This window comes from Dermacentor variabilis, chromosome 8 (assembly GCF_050947875.1).
Source record: "Dermacentor variabilis isolate Ectoservices chromosome 8, ASM5094787v1, whole genome shotgun sequence".
Lineage (NCBI taxonomy): Eukaryota > Metazoa > Arthropoda > Arachnida > Ixodida > Ixodidae > Dermacentor > Dermacentor variabilis.
In genome coordinates this window covers 111,040,879-111,065,141 of record NC_134575.1, presented here as the reverse complement: position 1 = coordinate 111,065,141, position 24,263 = coordinate 111,040,879, and the positions used below count along the sequence as shown (strand labels likewise).

At 46.5% G+C, this 24,263-nt stretch overlaps 1 long non-coding RNA gene across 1 annotated transcript; it reads right to left on the bottom strand.

The window, feature by feature from the left end:
* Positions 1–1,028: 1,028 nt before the first annotated feature.
* Positions 1,029–11,062, bottom strand: LOC142591234 (uncharacterized). The gene is made up of 3 exons (XR_012830406.1): positions 10,836–11,062; positions 8,660–8,698; positions 1,029–1,164 (listed from the first exon to the last, which is right to left on the bottom strand). It is a non-coding gene; the product is annotated as an uncharacterized LOC142591234 (long non-coding RNA).
* Between the last annotated feature and the right edge of the window lie 13,201 nt (positions 11,063–24,263).

Sequence of the window (24,263 nt, the reverse complement as noted above, 5' to 3'; positions counted from 1 at the left end):
TATGCAAAAAATATCTCATTGACGTATTGTGTGGAGGTTTGATAATGATCAGGTGACATAGTACTGAACAAGAGAATCTTCGTTGCCTTAATACAGAAATATTGTATCTTTAGACGTGCTTTCGCATAAGCACTCAGAGCCGACACTGTTGCGTTCGCCGTAAGGTAACTTAGGCTTACGCTGCGCTTTGGCGTGATACAACATGATTCAAAGAGGAATGTAAATGTCAATCCTTCCCGCTTTTCTGCAATCACGATAAATAATAAATACATATTACTTTACATAACAGTCAACATAGCACATAATACAACAAGTATGAATGTAAATTAGAATGAAATAGAAAAAAATAAGGGGTTTTACGTGCCGGATCCATGATCTGACTATGAGACAGGCCGTAGTGGGGAACTACGGAAGAATTTGCACCTCCTGGGGCTCTCTAACGGGCACCTAATTCTATGTACACGGGTGTTTTCGCATTTCGCCCACATTGGAATACGGCCGCCATGGCCGGGATTCCATGCCATGACCTCGTGCCTAGCAGCTCCACACCACTGCCAGTAAGCAACCACGGTTGGCAGAATGAAATAGATAAATGGTCGAGCACAACAATAAAAGTTTATTAGGCGTCAGATTATGAAATCGCCCTTGTTGCGCAGAGATATATGTGTCGTATCTATATTTGTGCGCAATTCCCTGTACATATTAGCCCATCTCCACAGTTGCACCATCTTCCTAGTAAAACAATTCTTTTAGAAACGGCCTTATTGATATTCAACGTACTACTCGTGTATCTATTTGCCGCTCTCTAAAATTGTACTGCAGCTATCATTGCGACAACAGCATAAAATGGTGATGGAAGTGCTGGTTTTCGGAACAGGTGCGAATTCCGCTTGGTCACTGAGGATAAATTTCACGAAGTGATTTTCCATATTGAACAAATAATTGCCGAGGTTTATGAAAAGCCTGTATCGTGAAACATACCGTTCTCATTTTTGCTTTAGTGCGCATAAGGCTCATGTACTCACCACACAACCTCTGTGCGCCTCAATATCATTGCGTACGCCATAAAACAAAGAGGCCTTTTCAGTAGGGAAAAATGTCTCATTAGACATTTTACAAGGTCGAGTGGGAGTTCCTAGCGAGACAAGCGTTTGTCGAGTATTCCTGCGAAATTTTGAACAAGAAAATTTCAGAAGTTTTGCCACATGAAGTTATGAACACAGCAAAGGTTTTTTGCATCGAGGGGAGGTATAGATGACCTAATTTTGTTGCATGCCCGAGGAGACGTTTCGCGCGAGAACGAGGCGGTAAACGAAGGAAAATACCGGTTCTCGCGAGCCGATTCGCTTGGAAGCTCTTCGCTACCCTTGCTGCGTTGCTCCGTCAAGTGCGACGCGAACTCAACGAAAACTGAGCGAGTGCGACCAACCGCTCATGGAGCCGTTGAACTTCCACTTTTGATAATTACATGTTCGTTTCTCCCAGATATATTTACTCGCTCTTTGTTGGATTATCGTTCCTGTCACGTAACTTTACGAATAAACGATTCGCTTTCTCACCGCTGTGGAGCCTCCTCTGTTTCGCATAGTTGACGCCAAAGCACGTAGTCGACGCTTTTTGATTTGAACATACCATCGTCTGATGGGTCTATAGGCTTGTAGCATTTTGCTTTCATATTCAATCGTTACTGCCAATTTCGTCGAGCACCAATTTCTGTTTACTGCACATTACGGCTGCAACAGAAATGTGGCGATGTTGGTGAACTGGATGACCGTGATTACAGAGGAGTTTTGCTTAATAAGCGCGGTATGCTAGTGGTGTTGTAAAAAATAGGTGGGGCATAGCCGTTTGAATTAGTATTATTGGATCTCACATGCGGCGCAGTTACGTTACTTCGCTGACTTGCGCTGAGCCATGGACTGATTATTTCTCTTCCGCTGACGCCAACGCCTCAGTGCTAGCCGTTTTCAGCTGAAGACAAAGATGGGTACATGACTGCATCCTGGTTATCATGTTCATAAGGTGTATTATGTCGCATGTGTTTTCAGGAGGCTTTTTCTGTCTGTCTTATTTAGTTTTTCCTTTTCTCAGATTCTTCTTCGTTTAGGATGTTGTACCAAAATACCAAAAGTACCAAACAAAATATTGCTTTCGTAATGAAGCACTTAATTGTTTTGTTTAGCGAAGCCAAAACCTTTGCAATAACGCGCTATGATTATATAATGCATTTATATTCTTTGTTCGCAAATACTACCATATGTACTTGCCGTTCCTGTTATAATCCCGTGAGGGATTGACTGCATGCAAAATAAATAAACAAATAAGAATACAACCCAAGAATTTTCTGATTTTAGTCAAATTTTTAAACGACATAGTCAAACTCTGCTATAAATCGCAAGTGAGCTCACTTTAATTTCAATGTCCTTTCCTACGGCACGAAAATACTACCTTGCACAAGATTGAAATTGTGGATTGTGCATTTGCAGGGCGTCCCGCTTGGAGCATGCTAGGAAAAAAATCCGAGCTTTCATATTCTTTATACCTTACTTACACAACTCTGTAAAGGCGAATAAGATAACGTTAATTGATTGCACAAGCCAACACAACAATGATAGAAATTGTAAATATTTCAAGAGGAACTAAGAAAGGGGACTTTTTCTGGGCAATTATTGATAGTGCTTTGTGGGAAAGTGTATATGAATGAATTTTTCCACGCATAATTTGCTACCTTCTGAACGTCCAATAAAGTCTAGTACATGTATATTGACGACATAGATTAAAAAAATATGAAAGAAAGAAAAATAGGGATGTAGAATTTTTCATGAGGAAGAAAGAATCGCAAACACCTTGTATTTACAGAAAATAGAATTCGCAGCAGCGGTAGTTAGTGATGGTTTGTTATGAATGCGGTAGCACAAAACGAGAGAACGAAAAGGAAGCAAAGAGAACAAGCGCCCGTCGTGTTTTCTTCGTTGTCGTCATCTTGTTTTTTGTTACCGTACTCCAAACAATACACTTCATATTTATTTGATTCATTACACGTATGTAATACAAATATTTCCCAAGCAGGACAGACAGGCGTAACTAGATACAAATTAGGTACAAGATACAGTTGAACAGATGACGCTTATAAACTGTACATGACAGAATAAACAAGGTCCTAATCTACTTGTAATTGGTAAGGCTCATTTCGATCACTGCACTCTGGTGAGCGGGAAAAAATGAAAACTGAGAAGTGTTTGTTCAAATAGGGAGCTAGAGAATGGACTCGATGATGTCGTGTATGCCTGTTGGTCAGAAGGGATTAAATATTCCAGGTCCAATGGCTAGCGTAGGGCTAACAAGTACATAAGGAATCTTTACGCGGTCATTTGTTCTTTGTAGTTTCAGCTTTATAATATCGTTAGCACTCATGAGCTCAGTGACTAAGTCAGTAAGATTAAACTTAGAATAAATCAATCTGCAAGCACTTATGGTGCAGTAACATAACTTAGCAGGAGAAACTTTCCCCGCTCCTGCGATTAGATAACGTCACGATTTGGCCACCTCCCGCGCTCTGCGGACTGGCGTGCTGGACACACCACCTATGACAGGCTATTAAAGACATCGTGAAATCTGACCAGGCCCTCGGGCCCCGATATTACACGGTGGGCTGCACGATCTCAGAAGCCGGGGCTGCGCGCTTGTGCCTCATTTCCACCAGCCGTGAGCTAAAGGACATCGAAAACGCATGCAAAGCGCTGCGGCCATAAACATGGCACAAAATAACTAGCTGCGTGGCTTCGTTGCACAACTGTGCGTGAGCAACTGACTGGGCGAGCGGGCAACGTTAGGCGGCGTGCTCGTTAGCTTCATGGACGCGACCCGCCGTGGTTGCTTAGTGGCCATCGCGTTGGGCTGCTAAGGGCGAGGTCGCGGGATCGAATCTGGGCCAGGGCGACCGCATTTCGATGGGAGCGAAAACACCCATGTGCTTAGATTTAGGTGCGCGTTAAAGAACCCCAGCTGGTCAAAATTCCCAACGTCCGCCACTACGGCGTGCCTCATAATGAGATCGCGGTTTTGGCACGTAAAACGCCATAATTTATTTTCCTGGACGCTGACGACCAGTTTCGCTGCCACGCGACCGGGGACTGACATTACATTTGTGTCATCTACCGCAGGGTGCTCGAGACTGGTTTCCTCCTCCCCACATGCGCGACGCTAAATCGCTGCTCGCCCGCACCGGCATGGGTGGAATGGTCCCTTTGCTTTGCTGTCTTGCTCATTCACCTTTATTCATGTTTATTGATACTAATATCAATTATAGGATGCTATGCGACATAGAAATATTCTTGTTTGAGTCTTTTACACGCGGAATAACTGAGATATTTATGTGTCCATGGGGAATTCCGAACCTTGTGCTTTCGGAAGCAGAACTTGCAGAAGGAAAGGGAAAAGATGTTATCGATTGCAAGCTACCAAGAAAGGTCACTAGTTATTGCTAGCGTTACTTACGTTAGTGATAGCTCATATTTCCCCACAATTCTCTCCTGTCATATGATATCTGTTTTGTGCAAAATACATGTTTTATTATTTTTCTTTTCTGAATTCAAAATAAATTGTTAAACCGTGACGTAAAGGCTGCTGTGTTCGGCGCACAGCAGGCTCCTCATTGAAAAGGTGGCGTTGTGCAAGCGTTTGGTTTAAGGATGGCTTGCGTTTCTTCGGATACCTTATAGGCAGCTAGCAGCGATAGAGAAGGAAAGCAAGTGTTTTTCTAAAATAATATACAAAACAGCGGCGCTATACATATGATGGCTCAGTGTACATGGAATTTTCCTGTAGAACACGAGGTGACGGGTTGAATTTACTTCCATGGTGGCCACGTTTCGGTTTCTTTACTTAGATTTACGAGAATGTGTACGCAAGGTAGATATTATATAAATTAAAGCAGAGCCCTCCAGTACGATGTCTCTCACCGACCGTGTGTTGCTTTCAGACAATGAAAATTAAATCTGGTCAAATCAAATCGAAAGCTTATTTCTTTTTTTTCGGAAACTTAATGTAGGGGGGGAGATAAAAAGCCGTGACAAAAGACTTGAAAAGTATGAGCCTCCTACCAAACTTTGGTAACAGCACAGAGCAAGACAAGATGAAAATCACAGAAAGAAGATATATCATAAATCAGCCATACAACTGATAGAGGCAAGAATTACTAGAACAAAATATACAACCGAATTACAACTAGAAATATCAGGCATAAACCAGAATCAGTGGTCTCTTACGCCCGGGAGGAAAAGAAATAAAACAATAGGCAGAAACAAGAATCTGGTTTAAATGTCCGGAAAATAATATAATGAAAAGGTAGCCCCCTTGGATACCATACAAAATTCGCAGCGAAACCTGAAACACGCAACGTGTGGAGACGAAAAACAAGGAATCAGAAATGTGCTGGGAACCATACATCATCATCATCATCAGCCTAGTTACGCCCACTGCAGGGCAAAGGCCTCTCGCATACTTCTCCAACTACCCCGGTCATGTACTAATTGTGACCATGTTGTCCCTGCAAACGTCTTAATGTCATCCGCCCACCTAACTTTCTGCCGCCCCCTGCTACGCATCCCTTCCCTTGGAATCCAGTCCGTAACTCTTAATGACCATCGGTTATCTTCCCTCCTCATTACGTGTCCTGCCCATGCCCATTTCTTTCTCTTGATTTCAACTAAGATATCATTAACTCGCGTTTGTTGCCTCACCCAATCTGCTCTTTTCTTATCCCTTAACGTCACACCCATCATTCTTCTTTCCATAGCTCGTTGCGTCGTCCTCAATTTCAGCAGAACCCTTTTCGTAAGTCTCCAGGTTTCTGCCCCATATGTGAGTACTGGTAACACACAGCTGTTATACACTTTCCTTTTGAGGGATAGTGGCAACCTGCTGTTCATGATTTGAGAATGCCTGCCAAACGCACCCCAGCCCATTCTTATTCTTCTGGTTATTTCAGTCTCATGATCCGGATCCGTGGTCACTACCTGCCCTAAGTAGATGTAGTCCCTTACCCCTTCCAGTGCTTCGCTACCTATCGTAAAGTGCTGTTCTCTTCCGAGCCTGTTAAACATTACTTTAGTTTTCTGCAGATTAATTTTCAGAGCCAGCCTTCTGCTTTGCCTCTCCAGGTCAGTGAGCATGCATTGCAATTGGTCTCCTGAGTTACTAAGCAAGGCAATATCATCAGCGAATCGCAAGTTGCTAAGGTATTCTCCATCAACTTTTATCCCCAATTCTTCCCACTCCAGGCCTCTGAATACCTCCTGTAAACATGCTGTGAATAGCATTGGAGATATCGTATCTCCCTGTCTGACGCCTTTCTTTATAGGGATTTTGTTGCTTTCTTTGTGGAGGACTACGGTGGCTGTGGAGCCGCTATAGATATCTTCCAGTATCTTTACATATGGCTCATCTACACCCTGATTTCGTAATGCCTCCATGACTGCTGAGGTTTCGACTGAATCAAACGCTTTCTCGTAATCAATGAAAGCTATATATAACGGTTGGTTATATTCTGCACATTTCTCTATCACTTGATTGATAGTGTGAATATGGTCTATTGTTGAGTAGCCTTTACGGAATCCTGCCTGGTCCTTTGGTTGACAGAAGTCTAAGGTGTTCCTGATTCTATTTGCGATTACCTTAGTAAATACTTTGTAGGCAACGGACAGTAAGCTGATCGGTCTATAATTTTTCAAGTCTTTGGCGTCCCCTTTCTTATGGATTAGGATTATGTTAGCGTTCTTCCAAGATTCCGGTACGCTCGAGGTTATGAGGCATTGCGTATACAGGGTGGCCAGTTTCTCTAGAACAATCTGACCACCATCCTTCAACAAATCTGCTGTTACCTGATCCTCCCCGGCTGCCTTCCCCCTTTGCATAGCTCCTAAGGCTTTCTTTACTTCTTCTGGCGTTACCTGTGGGATTTCGAATTCCTCTAGGCTATTCTCTCTTCCACTATCGTCGTGGGTGCCACTGGTACTGTATAAATCTCTATAGAACTCCTCAGCCACTTGAACTATCTCATCCATATTAGTAACGATATTGCCGGCTTTGTCTCTTAACGCACACATCTGATTCTTGCCTATTCCTAGTTTCTTCTTCACTGTTTTTAGGCTTCCTCCGTTCCTGAGAGCCTGTTCAATTCTATCCATATTATAGTTCCTGATGTCCGCTGTCTTACGCTTGTTGATTAACTTAGAAAGTTCTGCCAGTTCTATTCTAGCTGTAGGGTTAGAGGCTTTCATACATTGGCGTTTCTTGATCAGATCTTTCGTCTCCTGCGATAGCTTACTGGTTTCCTGTCTAACGGAGTTACCACAGACTTCTATTGCGCACTCCTTAATGGTTCCCATGAGATAGTCGTTCATTGCTTCAACACTAAGGTCCTCTTCCTGAGTTAAAGCCGAATACCTGTTCTGTAGCTTGATCCGGAATTCCTCTAGTTTCCCTCTTACCGCTAATTCATTGATTGGCTTCTTGTGTACCAGTTTCTTCCGTTCCCTCCTCAAGTCTAGGCTAATTCGAGTTCTTACCATCCTATGGTCACTGCAGCGTACCTTGCCGAGTACGTCTACATCTTGTATGATGCCAGGGTTCGCGCAGAGTATGAAGTCGATTTCATTTCTAGTCTCACCATTCGGGCTCCTCCACGTCCACTTTCGACTAACCCGCTTGCGGAAAAAGGTGTTCATTATCGGCATATTATTTTGTTCTGCAAACTCTACTAATAATTCTCCTCTGCTATTCCTAGAGCCTATGCCATATTCCCCCACTGACTTGTCTCCAGCCTGCTTCTTGCCTACCCTGGCATTGAAGTCGCCCATCAGTATAGTGTATTTTGTTTTGACTTTACCCATCGCCGATTCCACGTCTTCATAAAAGCTTCGACTTCCTGGTCATCATGACTGCATGTAGGGGCATAGACTTGTACCACCTTCAATTTGTACCTCTTATTAAGTTTCACAACAAGACCTGCCACCCTCTCATTAATGCTATAGAATTCCTGTATGTTACCAGCTATTTCCTTATTAATCAGGAATCCGACTCCTAGTTCTCGCCTCTCCGCTAAGCCCCGGTAACACAGTACATGCCCGCTTTTTAGCACTGTATATGCTTCTTTTGTCCTCCTAACCTCACTGAGCCCTATTATATCCCATTTACTACCCTCTAATTCCTCCAATAATACTGCTAGACTCGCCTCACTAGATAGCGTTCTAACGTTAAACGTTGCCAGGTTCAGATTCCAATGGCGGCCTGTCCGGGAACCATACAACGAGCCATAATTTGTTAACAATGAATTAAGCCTTGTCACAAGGTCGTTGTATACTGCAAGGGGAATAAAGGTTTTCAGCATGAAAATAAAGTGGCTGTGGGTAGGGGAAGTACCAAAATTTAGGAAAGGTATTTGTGCCTGGCGTACGCAGTGTTCTGCAACAGGAACGTCATGTAATGATGATACAGTTCTTGCAGTGCAAAAGGCAACTTGCTACGCGATTTGTAAAAACACACATATAAAACTAGAGTGCTTTTACAAGCAATTTGGTTGAAAGGCACTAATTTACACAATTTAAGCATTGCCTAATTATCGCGCATAGTTGGCCGCCTATTTTCACAAAGTACGTACGTGCTTCGTTTATTTCACCGACGACAACGGGGATGCCTCCTATACAGAATAGAAAGAGGCAGGAAACGATGGTTCAGTAATTATTTACAGAACTCATGTTTAACACAAACACGTCAAACGCTCACCACCCTTGCCATTCAAATTACCTCATTTCGCACCAAATAAGAGCAGGTTGTGAAATGTAGGTCTCAGCCAAATGCGAGACATTGTGGATAGCGGCTTTATAATGTGTTGAAGCACTTGCTTAAGGAAGTTGCTCGAAAGTGATTTTAAATAAGGGTCTTGAAACTCGGCCACATGTTACCTATATGTTCCCAGGTCACCACCACCCAGGGCATAGGGCGAACATCCCACGCTGTGCGTAAACTACGTTTCTGATGTTGCGGCACGCTTTTATATATCTAATGTGCTGTAAATGTAATACTAAATTTTACAAGTATAAACTTTGGTGACAAATCACCTACAACATGATCCACGATATAACAACGCACCCGGTAGCTATAGTTTTCCCAGAAACGTGGCCATAGAAACGCACTCGCGCTTCTTATAATGCATGAAAATAGGACGAACATGAACTGCTGTATACCTATTTTAACTTGATAAATAACCTACACAGTTCCAACTTTAGGCGCGCGTAATCCACAACACGACCCGTTTTTAGCCAGGTATAAAATTCATGCCATTCTTTTCGGCAGCAGGCAAAGATAGCAAAAATATTATATAACTACTATAAAGAGGCACAACGAAACCCAGTGGTTCAAAAATTTTTCTTCAATGCTTAATCAACCTCTATGCTCAAAATTACCCTTCAATACCATCCAATACCTTCCTAATACGTTTGCCTTTTCCTCCAGGGATAACTTTCGCCCGTTGTCTCCTTCTCCCTGGGCACAGTTAAAACCCGCGTATAAGCTTATTGAGTGCTCTTAGAGAATTTTGCACTGAGAAAATACCACACGCAGCAGCATGTACTACGCAAAAGTTTTGCTGCTGTTTTGGACGTGCAGTCGCTCATCGTCAAGATGGACGCCGCGATGCCTGTCTGCTCTAGGAATGTTGCCAAAGATATTCTGGGTCTCCACGCGAGACCACACTTTGGCCTCTAGAAAGAGCAGCGCGGCCACGCTGTTTCCGACGAGGCCCGGTCACTGGCCGACGTACAGGAGCCGGCGTGTTGCAGCTTATTCGAGCTAGGAGCGACTAAATTTGATAGGGCACAGCGCAGCGTCAAAAAGTCGATTTTCTCTACGGCATGACGTATCTGCTCTCGGTCGAACTTCAGCCTCCTCAGACCGCCGGAGGCAGCTGCGAGAATGAAAGCTTTAAGCGACCCCCTTTTAAAGCGCAGCGCTGGTAACACCTGTGAACAAAAGTTCAGACTACTGCGCTAACTAGATGTGCTCCAACATCCACAGGTGGGGCCACGCGGCAACCAGGAAAGTTTAACAAAAATTCGCTTGTGGTGAAATCACTATTATATATTTACTTATGTATTTAGTAATTTGGTTGTGCCATTGTTTTCTTCAGTACGTGAACCAGTACGTGGTTGCCTTAGGTGACTATGGATGTCTGCGTGAAAGTTATAGGTAAAGCAGATTATGGTAATTTGCAGGATATAGAAATGCATTCCCGTTCCCCCTAAAGAGATCTCGCACCAATTATTTATTTATTTATTTATTTATTTATTTATTTATTTATTCATTCATTTACGTATCCTAAATATTTATTTGTTTCGATGATTGCTTACTTCAATACCTGAAACATCCTTGTCAGATTGTTTTTACATAAAGGTTGGCAAAGTACGAAAAGTGACAAACACAGAAAAATAAACTATAGCGGCAAGTCAGAAATCAACCTACAAACGCTTATGCATAATATAGAGATCACAAAATAATTAAAGCGTATGAAAATCTATTACCGTATTACTATCAGCACACGTCTAAAGATACAGGTCTAATGCACAAACTCTTATCTTATGCTGGATGACGCTGTTCAAAGTGAGTGACGAATTGATATTCCTCGGCCAACCCGACTTCTTTTTCAGCTGCAAAGCATTTTTTTAACGGAAATCCCTTACAAGACTCCGTTGTAGCCTGGCCCTAATTTTTAGCAGAATGCAAAATGTTATTTGGTAATATACCCTTTAAATCAACGCGTCTCCGCAAAAGTCTCTTACCTTTTTTAATGCCCTTGCGCGTAAATTTCCAATCAGTCCATTTTCTCGTTGCCGTTTCGCAGCGTCTTCTTAACCTCACTACAGAAGCACAGATGAGGCCGCTTGGCTTCGACCCCTCGCACGCGAGCTTACGCAGACTAAGTGAGGACACCAGTGAATTCACCAACACACGTATCCACGGATGCGATCCACTTCTGCAACTCTGCCTTTCAGAAGGGTTACCATAAGCGGAAGCAACACCTCTGTGCCGCCTGTGGCTCGGTATGGAGTTGACGAACGCATATTCCTTCCGCATTTAAATGGGCGACAACCCTGCTTGCGACAACTGTGGCTGCGAGGAGACGATCGAGCACCTCTTCTGTGACTGTCCCCGCTGCTATGTGGCAAAAAAAGCGCTCGCGACCATGCTCGAAAAATTGAACGATCGCCCCTTCACAGACGAAAAAGTTCCAGGTCCAAACGCGTTTCGGCTCTCAGCGCCTTAAGGGCTTCGCTCGAGTTCTTAAGAGGAAGCTTTAGCTCGGGCCACACTCCGACGCGGCCTATTCAAATACATGTAAAACGCAAAAGCGTTTTTATGAGATAACCCCTGTATCGATTTTGATGAAATTTGTTGCATTTGGAAGAGAAAGTGAAATTCCAGTGACTGTTGGAAGCGGAATTTCGATTTAGCGCATCAATTTTCTTAAAACGATTTTCAAATATTTGACCGTTTCAAAAAAACAGAAGCACGAAGCTTACAAATTCATAGCTCTGCATCAAGAACCGATATCGCGGTTCTGTAAAGGCATCCATTAGATCATTCAAAGCGGACGAATTCAATATGTCATTTTACATCTTACGTGAATTTGTTACGTTGGTTACAACGGTTTTGTAAAAGTTGTATTTCCCTATGCTTAAATTTTCTTTTTATATTCATGTGTAACATATCAATTTCGCCCGCTTTAGATGTACTATTAGATGCAATTCACAGAATTGTATTATCATTTTTAGTGGTTGAGTGACAGAGTTGTAAACTTGATAGTTTCGTATCTTGAAAATTTTAGATTTTTGCCAACTTTTAATAAAAAAATTGACCACCTAACTCAAAACTTCGAGACCAACAGTCACTAGATTTTGAGTTTATCTTGTAAATGCAACAAAGCTCGTCAAATTTGGTGCAGTGGTTGCCGAGAAAAACGAATTCTCCTTTTACATGTATTTAGATAGGAGCACTCGAGCTAAAGATTCCTCTTAAGGGCTTGTGAATTGTGCGACCGAATCTAAAGCTGTAGTGCGTAGTGTCGCGTTAATGAGTGAATTTTTCTGACTCTATTTTTTGTTTGTTTATTCTTTCACCTTTTATTCCGTTTAAGCCTTTCCTGAGCTCAGCGTAACCAGCCGTTGCTTGCACTCGCTAACCTGCCTGTCTTTCCTTCCTTTTGTCTCTCTCTCTAAACAAAGGACTGTCCCAAAGTGGTGGTCGTTCCAGATTTTCTCAACTTTCCAAAAGAAAACTTTCCCTATCACGGACGGTCTCTGCCTAAGGACTGCATAAATCTCGCGTGGACGTCGTAGATCGTTCTACAGGGCAGCACAGAACGACCTACGGACGCGAAATGTAGAAACGCCCGTGTTCCGTGCATTGAGGTACATTAAAGATCTCCTAGTACTCAAAATTAATCCAGAGTCCCCCATTACGGCGTCCGTCATAATCAACCCGTGGTTTTGGCACAGGCACGTAAAACTCCAGAATTGAATAACATGAGTAAACTCGAAACACATGTACGCACAAACTTCAGTCAAAGCCGCCATCGACCGGGGCTAATTAGATATTATTGAGGGATAAGAGTAAGAAGGGAGGCTGTAGATACGAATTACGCAATACATTTCGCGATACGACATTCATATATTTTTTGTCCTGATTTCCATGAATTGATCGAATTACAATGGGCTCTGAAATTACGCCATATAGGCCGATGGGGCTAGTGAGACATTCGCGAGGCGTCCTTTTAGCGATTTAGAGATAGCTTGGTGCAGCCGATTATTCCAAACTTCCGAATAACGCATTGAATATTAGTCTATTCCATTTAAGGACCTAATGGAATAGTCACTGCTGGAAAATCCCAATATCTTTGATATAGTTTGCCAATGCTTTACGTACTTGGATGTACACGATCAAATATGAAATTGAAGCAAAAATGCAAAAAAAAAACGTCATCCCATTCACAGTGGACATAACAGTGAAGAGCACGCTGTGTCACTCAGGCAGCCTGACATTTTCGGATATAATCACTCACTCACAATAAAGTGTTGGTGAGACATGCAATTCGAAAGTTTCCATTATTTCGCACCATTTGTAGATAGAATAGCCGCTAGAATATGTGCGCAAGTACGTCTATCTAGGTCTGTTGCTCACGAGGGACACGAAAACGATCTGAACTATGCGCCCAACGTCGACGGTGGGCTGCGGCTTGCCCTGTGCTCTGCACAGTGGTCCGTCGAACTCGATGTTTCCTGGGTGCAGCCGCACGCGTAGCTCTACGATTCGCTTCTTCAGCAGCGGTTCGTAGCTTGCGAGGAGGCGCTATTTAACGCGCACCAAAGGGTAAACACAGGTACCCATACCCAGACTACGTGGAGCACACGCCACATCCTTTGACCCGTGGCAGAGTACCTTGCTGTTCGATAATGACGGCTTGTCGGCATCATCTTGGAAATGGGGCGCTGACAAATAGTCGCTTAGCCTGTTTCAGTTAACGATGTCCGGCTGCATACATCGCGCAACTGCTATTTGCGAACGCTACAATTAGGCACACCTGGTGGAATAAAACGGAACTGCAATTCAAAGTTTGAGCGTACCGACACAACGCGGCGCACATGTCACATCGCGTGAAAGGTCCCTCTATAACTTTCAAGTTAGCGGCATCTGCCGCGCGTGCCACATAGGAAGTTCCTGTAGCAGACGGCGCCCACGCTCAACAGCGGCATTCGTGAGTTGAAAAAATATCTGAACACGCGCAGAAATAAAACCTACTGGTGCCTGACTGTGGTGAAACACGAAAGAAGGGCCTGAACTGCTAAATTTAGTTCGTTAATTTCAAATGAGCGCTGAAAGAAAAACGCTCAAGAGAGCGGAATAAGGGCTCGATCGCCTCGATTCTGCATGTTTGCATTTCGTTCGTTTGCGCTCAATCACCGCGTGAGCCTTGGTGATTGCTTGCGCTTATTCCCGTTTACACTGTGAATTCTTTTGCTTGTAAGTGTGCTGCGTACACATAGCAGTATCTTTGAACGAAGAATTTGTGTAAAAAAGAAGGCTGACAGTCACTTGGACCGAAACACTTTCTACATAACGTCGCTGAAACGTGCGACCCTCGCGGCAACTAAACAACATCCTGTGTGCGCGTGTGGAAACGAGGGTGCCAACAGTCTTCTTGCCGCTGAGTGTGTCTGTCATGCAGCGATTACACGACGACTGCTGTGTTTTGTGGTTCAGTGCAATGAGCCAGTGCAACTGTCGTGACATTTTGAAGCGGCGGTATGGATCCTGTCAGCGAGTCTCCACAATCGTGTTCGGGTTGCCAGAGTGATCTAATCTCGCGGCACACCAACATCGAGCGTAGTGTGCGCGCGTGTGTGAATGCGGTTGACTGTTCTGGTGACCCGTGCGACGTCGCCACGTAAACTTGAATCATGGCGCGCATTGTTGTGTCGATGCCTTTTTGCCTCCGTGCACCGCCAAAGCCCCGTAAGAATTAGAGGGCCCTTATTCGAAACGCACGCGGATTGGCCTAGCTATTACTGCACAGTGTTTTGCTGGCAATCAGTGTATCGGTTCTGGCGTTTTTCTTATGTTATTTGCAGTTGCCTGTTTTTCATCAGTAAAATGGCGTCGCCGATTATCGAAACATCTTCGAGTGTAAGGGAAACTTGGAAGGAACGAGCTCGCATCTGTATGTAATGTACTTTGATATATTGTATTATACCTTATTATTTGATGGCCAGTAGCAGTGGCTATGCAGTATTTGTTTTCAATAGCAGAGTAATGCAGGCACTTAGGAATATATTTATTCGCAAATGCAATGCACCAAATACGATTAGGATATGCAGAGTTGGAAATGATTTTTTGGACATATTGTAAAGCGCAATTAACAACGCGCGCACAAACACATGATAGTGTAAAAGTGTAATTCGATGCTGAAATTTGTAATTTTTTATCGCACGCAACGCAATGCGGATATTTGTCAGCGAATTAATGCGCTTCTGCCCCACTATTTGCTTGCATGCCAGCATGCCAGGTCACGCTGCACTTGCTACATCAACGGGCTCGTAATGCACCAAAATCAATAATCTCCACAAACTTCGGCCGTCAACATTCATGCGCGCGAATGAAATACTATCGCAGCTCTGCACATACACGTATATACTTTCTCTCGCACCTTCGTATCGCTCTACATTACTTTCCTCGCATAGTCCTGCAGTTACCGACGGTTGAGTCTTTCCGTCCAATTCTATGCGATCACATTTATCTTCTGGTTAGGTTTTGTTTGCCGCGCGGGATGCAAAATAACTTCTTGCCGTCCTCCGTCTGATCTCGGCACCCACCCGCACAGCAACAAGGCATTTCGGTCCCTTGCATCGCAGGTCATACTGAGCTATTCTGCGGGCTCCATAACGAAATAAAACAAATGATCACCACAAACTTCGGCCATCAACATTCATGCGCGCGAGTGAAGTAGTATCACAGCTCGACACACGCGCGTGTATACTTTCTATCGCACCTTTGTATCGTTGTATGTCACTTGCCTCGCATAGTCGTGCAGCTACCGACGGTTCAAAATCCTTCCGTTCTGCAGCCAAACTTTTCTTATGGTTAGGTTCTGGTTGCCGCGCGAGATGCAAAATAACTTCTGGCCGTCCTCCGTCTGATCTCGGCACCCAAGCGCACAGCAACAAGGCATTTCGGCCCTCCCGGAACGATATTATCGCAACAATGTGCACAGCACAACAGGCGAAACACTTGCACTTCGGTCAGCGCGCAGGAACTTTCATGGCGGCAAAGGGTCGGACCAAAGTCACATGTCGCCGATCAGCCTATCGCTGGCGTCGTCGGCTGGATCAAAGCTTTTCGATACTTTAAAATTATTGAGAGACTTTAATCGAAGTAGTCTTCCTGTAGATGCTGCCGCAGGGAGCAAAGTTGCGCATTACGTTTCCGGCGCCGCTTGCACCGCTATTCGCCGAGCGCTTTCACGTGGTACAATATGGCGTGAAATGTTCAACTTCGGCGCTGCGAAGCCACCTTTACTGGCGCGGTGTTGACTCGCTTCTGTCGGTGCCATCGAAATTGCAATCAGCGCACCGTCGAGCGTGCGTTGCGCGGACTGGCTCCGGGTTGCAGGTATGATATTCGAATATATTAGGTTAATAGCCGTGGTGAAGTGGTACGGAACACATCATTTTGACACTTCTATTCCAGTGTGACGGGGTACAACGCACCAAAACGCACAAATTGCACGGAAGGTGGCAGCGCTTTTTACAAGGTGCCGTGCGAACGGACGAGACTGGCCAGCTCCGAAAGGGACCGGTATATGCGAGGTGCGTTCGCCTTGTTTACAGAGGTGAGTTCCACTTGTTCACACTAAAGCAGCATTTATCTCAAGTAAAAACTACTGTGGACGCTGAAGTGCGTACGCCTGTCGTGAGAGGTTGTTCACTTGTGCAATTTTTGGTGTATATGTGCAGCCCAACATAGACGCGGGGTAAAGAATGGACGACACGTATGCGTGGCGTTGCTCATATACGCCAAGAATGTTAACTTACCAACTCGCCTAATTCGCTGTGTCTGTGTAGCTTGTACGATCGTTCTAGAACAGTGTGTTCAAAATGGAGTAAATACTAGCAGATACAATTTTTCCGCTGCGCCCTGGCTTTTCTCTAATCTGTATTTTTTTTACTTCTTGTGGGCGTTTGTTTTTCATGTTAGGTCGATTAATGTACTCGTGTTAATTGTTTTGTAGTAGGCGAAAACATCTCCCGCTCCCGCCTATGAGATAGTTGTGATAGCTGGAGCATTCCCCACCCGCTATATCTTGCTGTTCGATCAGCATTAGTCGACGTGAGGAATGTGAAATTATTTTGTACGTTTAATAAGCGCTGTATTATAGTAAAGTAACCGGTGTAGTATGAAGAGATAAAGAAAAATGTGTTGTCGTATCACAGTCTGCAATTTGTGAATAATTACTTTGGAAGTTTGCGATCTCATTTGATTAAGTGCAATGATAATAACCTATTGTTACTTTTACTAACTTTTTGCCTTTCTAGTAGCTTTGAATTTCGCTCCCCAAGGCTCCATGAACCAGCACTCTTGTCCTGCTGCCAGCAGCCATTGGTCATCCATTTATCATACGGAATAAGTTTGATCTAGAAGCTCGTGCATCTTGAACGTTTTGTACGGGCAGATTTGTTGCTACGAAGCACCTGTTTATTCTGCGGTATTACTTGTAAAAATACGCTTTGCATTAAATGTCCGCATATGAACATTTCAAATGCGTCTTAATCTGTGTGTCTGCACCGCATATATAGAAACCGTGCAGCTGCTGTGAACGACAGCTAGTGATAAATGACGTTCTGTTAACGACCACTGAGATAACTGCAGGCACGATAGCTCTCTTGGCGACGAGAATTAACCGGCTGGTTTCGGCAGCCAAAATGTGCTCACATAATTGTCCACCAAACGTGTGTGAAGTTTTCTTTAAACACCCTTTAAAACATTTCTTCCCTTCCAGCCTCCGCGAGAAAACTTCGTATCCATGCTTAAAAACATTCCACCGCTTTTAGTTGCAAGGTAATGCGCGTTTGCAAGCAATTTTTTTTAGCTTTTCGAGGGACGAGAGGCTCCAACTCCTATATGTACGCTCGTGCGTGCGTTGGTATATGTGCATGTATATATGTGCATACAAACGAAATATAACGGGGGGGGGGGGGGGTTGGAACCCCTCCGGCTACGCCAATCGTTCGAGCGTAGCCTGCATTAAAAAGTGTCATTTTGCTCAGCGCTTGCGAGCAATTCCTGCATGTAGCTCACGACCAGCAGAGAAGAAAGCAAATAGAACACCGCGGGGCATTTGCCTCCTGCGCGCGCGAGGAGTTTATTCACTGCAAAGCTGGAACACAACGGCGAACCTATGCGCAACTCTGCTCCCTGCGGGAGCATATACAGAGAAACTCGTCGTGTGTTAAATGGCAGGGTGCGATACCAATAATGATGATGATGATGATGATTTAATGGCACATTCTTTTAAACGGCACGGTAAGAAAGTCACATAACGTGCTTGAATTATTAAAGTAAGCCATACATGCTTTTCATTGCACCGATATTTATACATCTTTTCTTTCTTCCTCATGACTTCTCTAACTTGTACCGCCACCTATTCAACTGCTCCAGTGCGTGCCACCTGATGTAATAATACCCAACTGCAATGCCAAGAGCGCACGTGTGGAAGCTACGCGGCGCGCATCTCACACCGCAAGTGACACGATTAATATTATCGCTTATTTGCACCACCGTTGAAACGCGGTGGTGACATAATCGCCTAGCCAGCTTCGTGCAATCAGGTACCCAATATATGTATTTTTTTCTAGCATGTTGTTTACATACCTATACACTCCTTTTTATTCCTCAAAACATCTGCAACGATTACAGAGCGTTCTACCTGTTTTAGTAATATTGACACGTGTACTTTATCGTGCGACCACGTTTCGCCGCCTAACAAATGTTATCGCGCAGCACGGGACGCACCTGCATGTATCCGAAGTTTCTGGAAAGTTATCGATGCTTCTATACGCTGTCTGTTGTCGCCGAAGCTTGTGTTATCTGATTTCATTGCCAGACTCGAACGGTGTAGAACTTTGTGGAAGGCACGCGGCTCCCAACGATTAGTCTGGAACATTCGACGACTGTTGTATAAATGCCGACGCGCTTTACCCGCTGATCAGATTTCCGACGATCGCCGACCGTGTTCGCCACTATCGTTGTGCTATAAGTGTAGCCTGTTCTTGTGGACACAGGTTTGCCCAATAAAAGCTAGTTTTGTATTCCACCGTATTGCTGCTTTCTTCACCGTCACTGCCACGTGACATCTGGTGGAGGTGCTTGTGCGTTCATGTACCGAATGCCCCCGCAAAGCCGCGATCCAAGCCCGAAGCCCGAGGACAGAACCAACATCACCCAAGACCAGCGTGCTAGCCGCAGACTACAAGGACTGCCCCCGGAGCACGGACTTCTACCTGAGACGACAAAGAAGATCGTGGTCAAGACAACCCCAATGGTTGCCCCAGCGTCTCCCGTTATCCTACAACAACCTCGGGACCCACCAAACTTCCATGGAGCAGCAACTGAAGACCCGGAATCATAGCTGGAGACCTACGAACGAATCGCGACATTCAACAACTGGGACTCCGACGACAAGCTGCTGCATGCATACTTCGCCTTAGAAGACGCCGCCAGAACTTGGTTTGAGAACAGGGAATCGACCTTGGCAACGTGGGACCTGTTCCCTAGCGCCTTCTTGCGGACCTTTACAAGCGTCGTGTGCAAGGAAAGGGCTGAAGCTATGCTGGACGCCGGAGTGCAGCTAACAAACGAGAACGTTGCCATCTTTACGGAAGAAATGAGCCGTTTGTTCCACCACGCCGACCAGGATATGGCCGAGGAGAAGAAAGTCCGCCTACTGATGCGTGGCGTAAAGGAGGAACTTTTCGCCGGAATGGTAAGAAGCCCACCGAAGACCGTCGAAGAGTTTCTTCGTGAGGCGACGAACATTGAGAAGACACTCGAGATCCGAAACGAGCAATTCGATCGCCGCACGAACTCTACAAACTACGCCGGGGTTCAATCACTGGCTACCGAAGATCTACGCAAGACTATCAGAGCGGTCGTACGGGACGAGCTGCAGAAGTTCTACCCAAGGACGCAGTCCCAAGTGGATCCAATCGCTGAAATCGTCAAAGAAGAGGTTCAGCGATCGCTTAGAGTCCCTGAGGTGCAACCGCGATCACCGCAACCTCAGCCGGAAGCGATAACCTATGCCGCCGTCGCCCGCCATCAAGGTCCCCCTCCGCGACGACGCCAGGGCCCTGCACATGTAACGCCGCAATTCCGTCCACCACCGCCGTTGCCAGCACGCCCACCCGTCGCTCAGCGCAGCTACCCGAGGAAGACAAACGTTTGGCGCGCTCCTGACCTCCGCCCGCTCCGCTACCACTGCGGCGAAGCCGGCCATGTGTACCGCCGATGTCCATACCGCGGCCTGGGATTGCGAGGCTTCGCCGTCAACGCACAGCGCCCGAGGGAAGGTGAACGCCCTCGTGACATTGCCGATTACCTCGCCGCTACTCAGTGGAGATCTAGACGACCGTCCCGTTCGCCGTCACCAGGCCCCTACCTGTCGCCGCAGCGCCGTGCATACACTGGCCCAGCCCGGGGTCGGTCAGCGAGCCCATATCCGGAAAACTAAAAGCAGCAACCGATGGAGGTGCGGTTGCTGTTCGTCGAACTGACGAAGATCCTCCGCCGCCGACGAACACGCCGAAGAAACTACCTCGACGACATAAAGACACGCCGCCGTCCCGACGAAATGTGGAAGCAAAGACTACACCGACGAAAGACGACTTGACGACGCGACGTTCCAACTTCAGTTCAACACGACGCAGCCGTGATCCGACGCCAAGACCTAATTGCAATGCCAGACAAAGAACCACCGACCTCGACGTTCTTCTCGACGGTCACGCAGTCACCGCTTTATTGGACACAGCGGCCGATTACTCCGTCATGAGGGGACCCATCGCCACGCAGTTGAAGAAAGTTAAGACTACGTGGGAAGGCCCTCAAATTCGGACCGCTGGAGGACACCTCATAACGCCGACTGGAATGTGCACGGCAAGAATTGCCATTCACCACCGGACTTACCCTGTCACCTTCGTTATCCTCCAACAGTGTTCACGAGACGTCATTCTCGGCATGGACTGCCTCAACCAACACGGCGCAGTCATCGACCTGAAGTCAAAGTCAATAACGCTGTCGGAAGATCATGCGATACCACCGGAGAGCCCTCGTAGTCACTACGCCTTGAGTGTGCTGGAAGATGAAGTGAGCATCCCGCCTCGCTCCAGCATTGTTATTTCGGTCGGCACCGAAACACCCGCTGACGTAGAAGGCGTCATCGAAGACGACCAACGTCTACTGCTGGACCGTGCAATTTGCGTCGCAAGAGGGATCGCTCGACTGCACGGAGGAAACACGAAAGTGTTGCTGACGAACTTCAGCCAGGAGTTCAAGCACATCAACAAGGGCACGACGATCGCATACATCGAGGAAATTCTGGAAAACAGCAATGCCTTTGTCCTCTCGGATTCTGCCGCATCTACCCCGACGACCGTAGTTCCCGAGCCACACTTCGACATAAATCCAAGTCTCCCCACGATTAAGCAACAACAGCTCAGAAGTCTACTTCGACGATACAAAGAGTGCTTTGCGACGTCATCAAGGATTCGACGAACCCCAGTCGCAAAGCATCGCATAATAACAGAAGAGTGCGCTCGACCACTCCGCCAGAGCCCATACCGAGTTTCGGCGTGAGAACGTGAAGCCATAAGGCACCAAGTCGACCAAATGCTGCGCGACGACATCATCCAGCCGTCGAAAAGCCCGTGGGCATCCCCTGTTGTCCTGGTGAAGAAAAAGGACGGAACCCTACGTTTTTGCGTCGATTATCGTCGTCTGAACAAGATCACGAAGAAGGACCCACGGATAGACGACGCATTGGATCGGCTCTGCAACGCTAAATACTTCTCGTCGATGGACCTGAAGTCTGGCTATTGGCAAATAGAAGTCGACGAAAGAGATCGCGAAAAGACCGCCTTAAACAGCCCAGACGGCCTCTACGAGTTCAAGGTTATGCCATTTGGACTGTGCTCGGCGCCTGCAACGTTACAACGCGTGATGGTCACGGTTTTAGCAGGATTGAAGTGTCAGACCTGTCTCGTTTACTTGGATGACGTCGTTGTCTTTGTCGGAAATTTCGACGATCACCTTGGGCGGCTTGCAACAGTACTAGAGGCCATCAAGTCATCAGGGCTTACTCTGGAGCAAGAAAAGTGCCGCTTCGCTTACGATGAGCTTCTGTTCCTACGCCACGTCATTAGCAAGTCTGGAGTACGCCCCGACCCGCAGAAGACAGCTGCCATTGCAAAGTTCCCGCAGCCCATCGACAAGAAGGCAGTGCGTAGATTTCTTGCCGTGTGTGCCTACTACAGGTGATTTGTCAAGGACTTTTCACGCATCGTGGAGCCGCTAACACATATAACTAAATGTGATGTCGAGTTCAAGTGGGAAACGCCGCAGGCCGGAGCATTTCAAGAACTCAAACGACGCATGCAGTCGCCGCCGGTACTTGCACACTTTGACGAGGACGCCGATACCGAAATCCACACTGACGCCAGTAGCATAGGCCTCGGTGCCGTCCTAGTCCAGAGGAAAGAAGGACTTGAACGGGTAATATCGTATGCTCGCCGGTCGCTGTCAAAAGCTGAAAGCAATTATTCTACGACTGAAAAGGAGTGCCTTGCCATCATTGGGGCTACAGTTAATTCCGCCCTTACCTCTATGGCAGGCCATTCAAAGTCGTCAGCGACCATCACGCGTTGTGTTGGCAAGCTAACTTAAAGGACCCTTCAGGACGGCTGGCACGGTGGAGGCTCAGACTACAAGAATACGACATCACTGTAACATACAAGTCCGGACGAAAACACTCAGATGCCGGTTGCCTATCACGCGCCCCCATTGACCCGCCGCCGCAAGATGACGAGGATGACGACGCCTTCCTTGGCATAATAAGCGCGGAAGACTTCGTCGAACAACAACGAGGGGACCCGGAGCTAAAAGCCCTAGTCGAGTATTTGGAAGGGCACACCGACGTTGTCCCTAGGGCATTTAAGCGTGGATTATCTTCGTTCACGCTTCAAAACAACCTACTCGTGAAGAAGAACTTCTCACCAGTCCGCGCCAACTACCTTCTTGTTGTTCCGTCGGCGCTGCGTCCAGAAGTACTGCACGCCCTACAGGACGATCCGACCGCTGGGCACCTCGGTTTCTCCCGGACGCTATCGAGCATACAAGAAAGGTATTACTGGCCGCACCTAACCGCCGATGTCGCCCGTTACGTCAGGACATGCCGAGACTGTCAGCGACGCAAGACACCACCGTCAAGGCCAGTGGGATTACTACAGCCGATCAAGCCTCCTTACCGACCTTTTGAACAGATCGGGATGGACTTGTTAGGACCGTTTCCGACATCAACATCTGGAAATACGTGGATCGTCGTGGCGACGGACTATCTCAGCCGCTTCGCTGAAACTAAAGCTCTACCGAAAGGCAGCGCAGCCGAAGTGGCGAAATTTTTCGTCGAGAACATCCTGCTGCGACATGGTGCTCCAGAAGTCGTCATCACCGACAGAGCAACGGCTTTTACAGCAGAGCTCACGCAACAGACAGACAGACAGACAGACAAAGAACTTTAATGACAAGGTCCTGAGAAGCTTTGCCCTAGGGCAGAGCTGCGGGCCGCTCCCACGTGGGGACTGGTAGGCCGAGCCTAACCGCCGCATCGTGGGCTCTCTGGACAGCGCAACATTGACGTGCATATTCTGAGCTCCGGATGCCATCCTGCAATACAGCCAGACACGTCACAGGAGGACAACTGCCTACCATCCGCAGGCGAATGGTCTCATGGAGCGCCTGCACAAGACCCTCGCCGACATGCTAGCAATGTACGTCGACGTCTAGCATAAGACGTGGGATGGGGTCCTGCCGTACGTAACAATCGCTTACAACACGGCGGTGCAAGAAACAACACAGATCACGCCATTTAAGCTGGTCTACGGCAGGAACCTGACGACGACGCTCGACGCCATGCTGCCGCACGCCACTGGCGAGGAAAATCTTGACGTCGCTACCTATCTCCAGCGCGCCGAAGAAGCCCGACAGCTCGCACGCCTGCGAATCAAGAACCAGCAGAGGACCGACAGCCGACACTACAACCTCCGACGACGCTTCATCGAGTACCTGCCCGGTGACCGTGTTTAAGTTTGGACCCCTATACGCCGACGAGGACTGGGCGAGAAGGTTGTGCGTCGCTATTTCGGACCCTACAGGGTCATCCGAAGTATTGGCGCTCTGGACTATGAGGTCGTGCCAGACAGCATTTCGCATTCAAAGTGGCGCCGCGCACGATCTGAAGTGGTCCACGTGGTGTGCCTTAAACACTTTTACGGACGCTGACGAACTTCCTTATTATTGTTGTTTTCTTTGCTACGAGTGTTTTCATTTATTACTTTTGTTTGCAGTATCGGGTCGATGCTTTTTAAGAGGGGGGTATTGCCACGTGT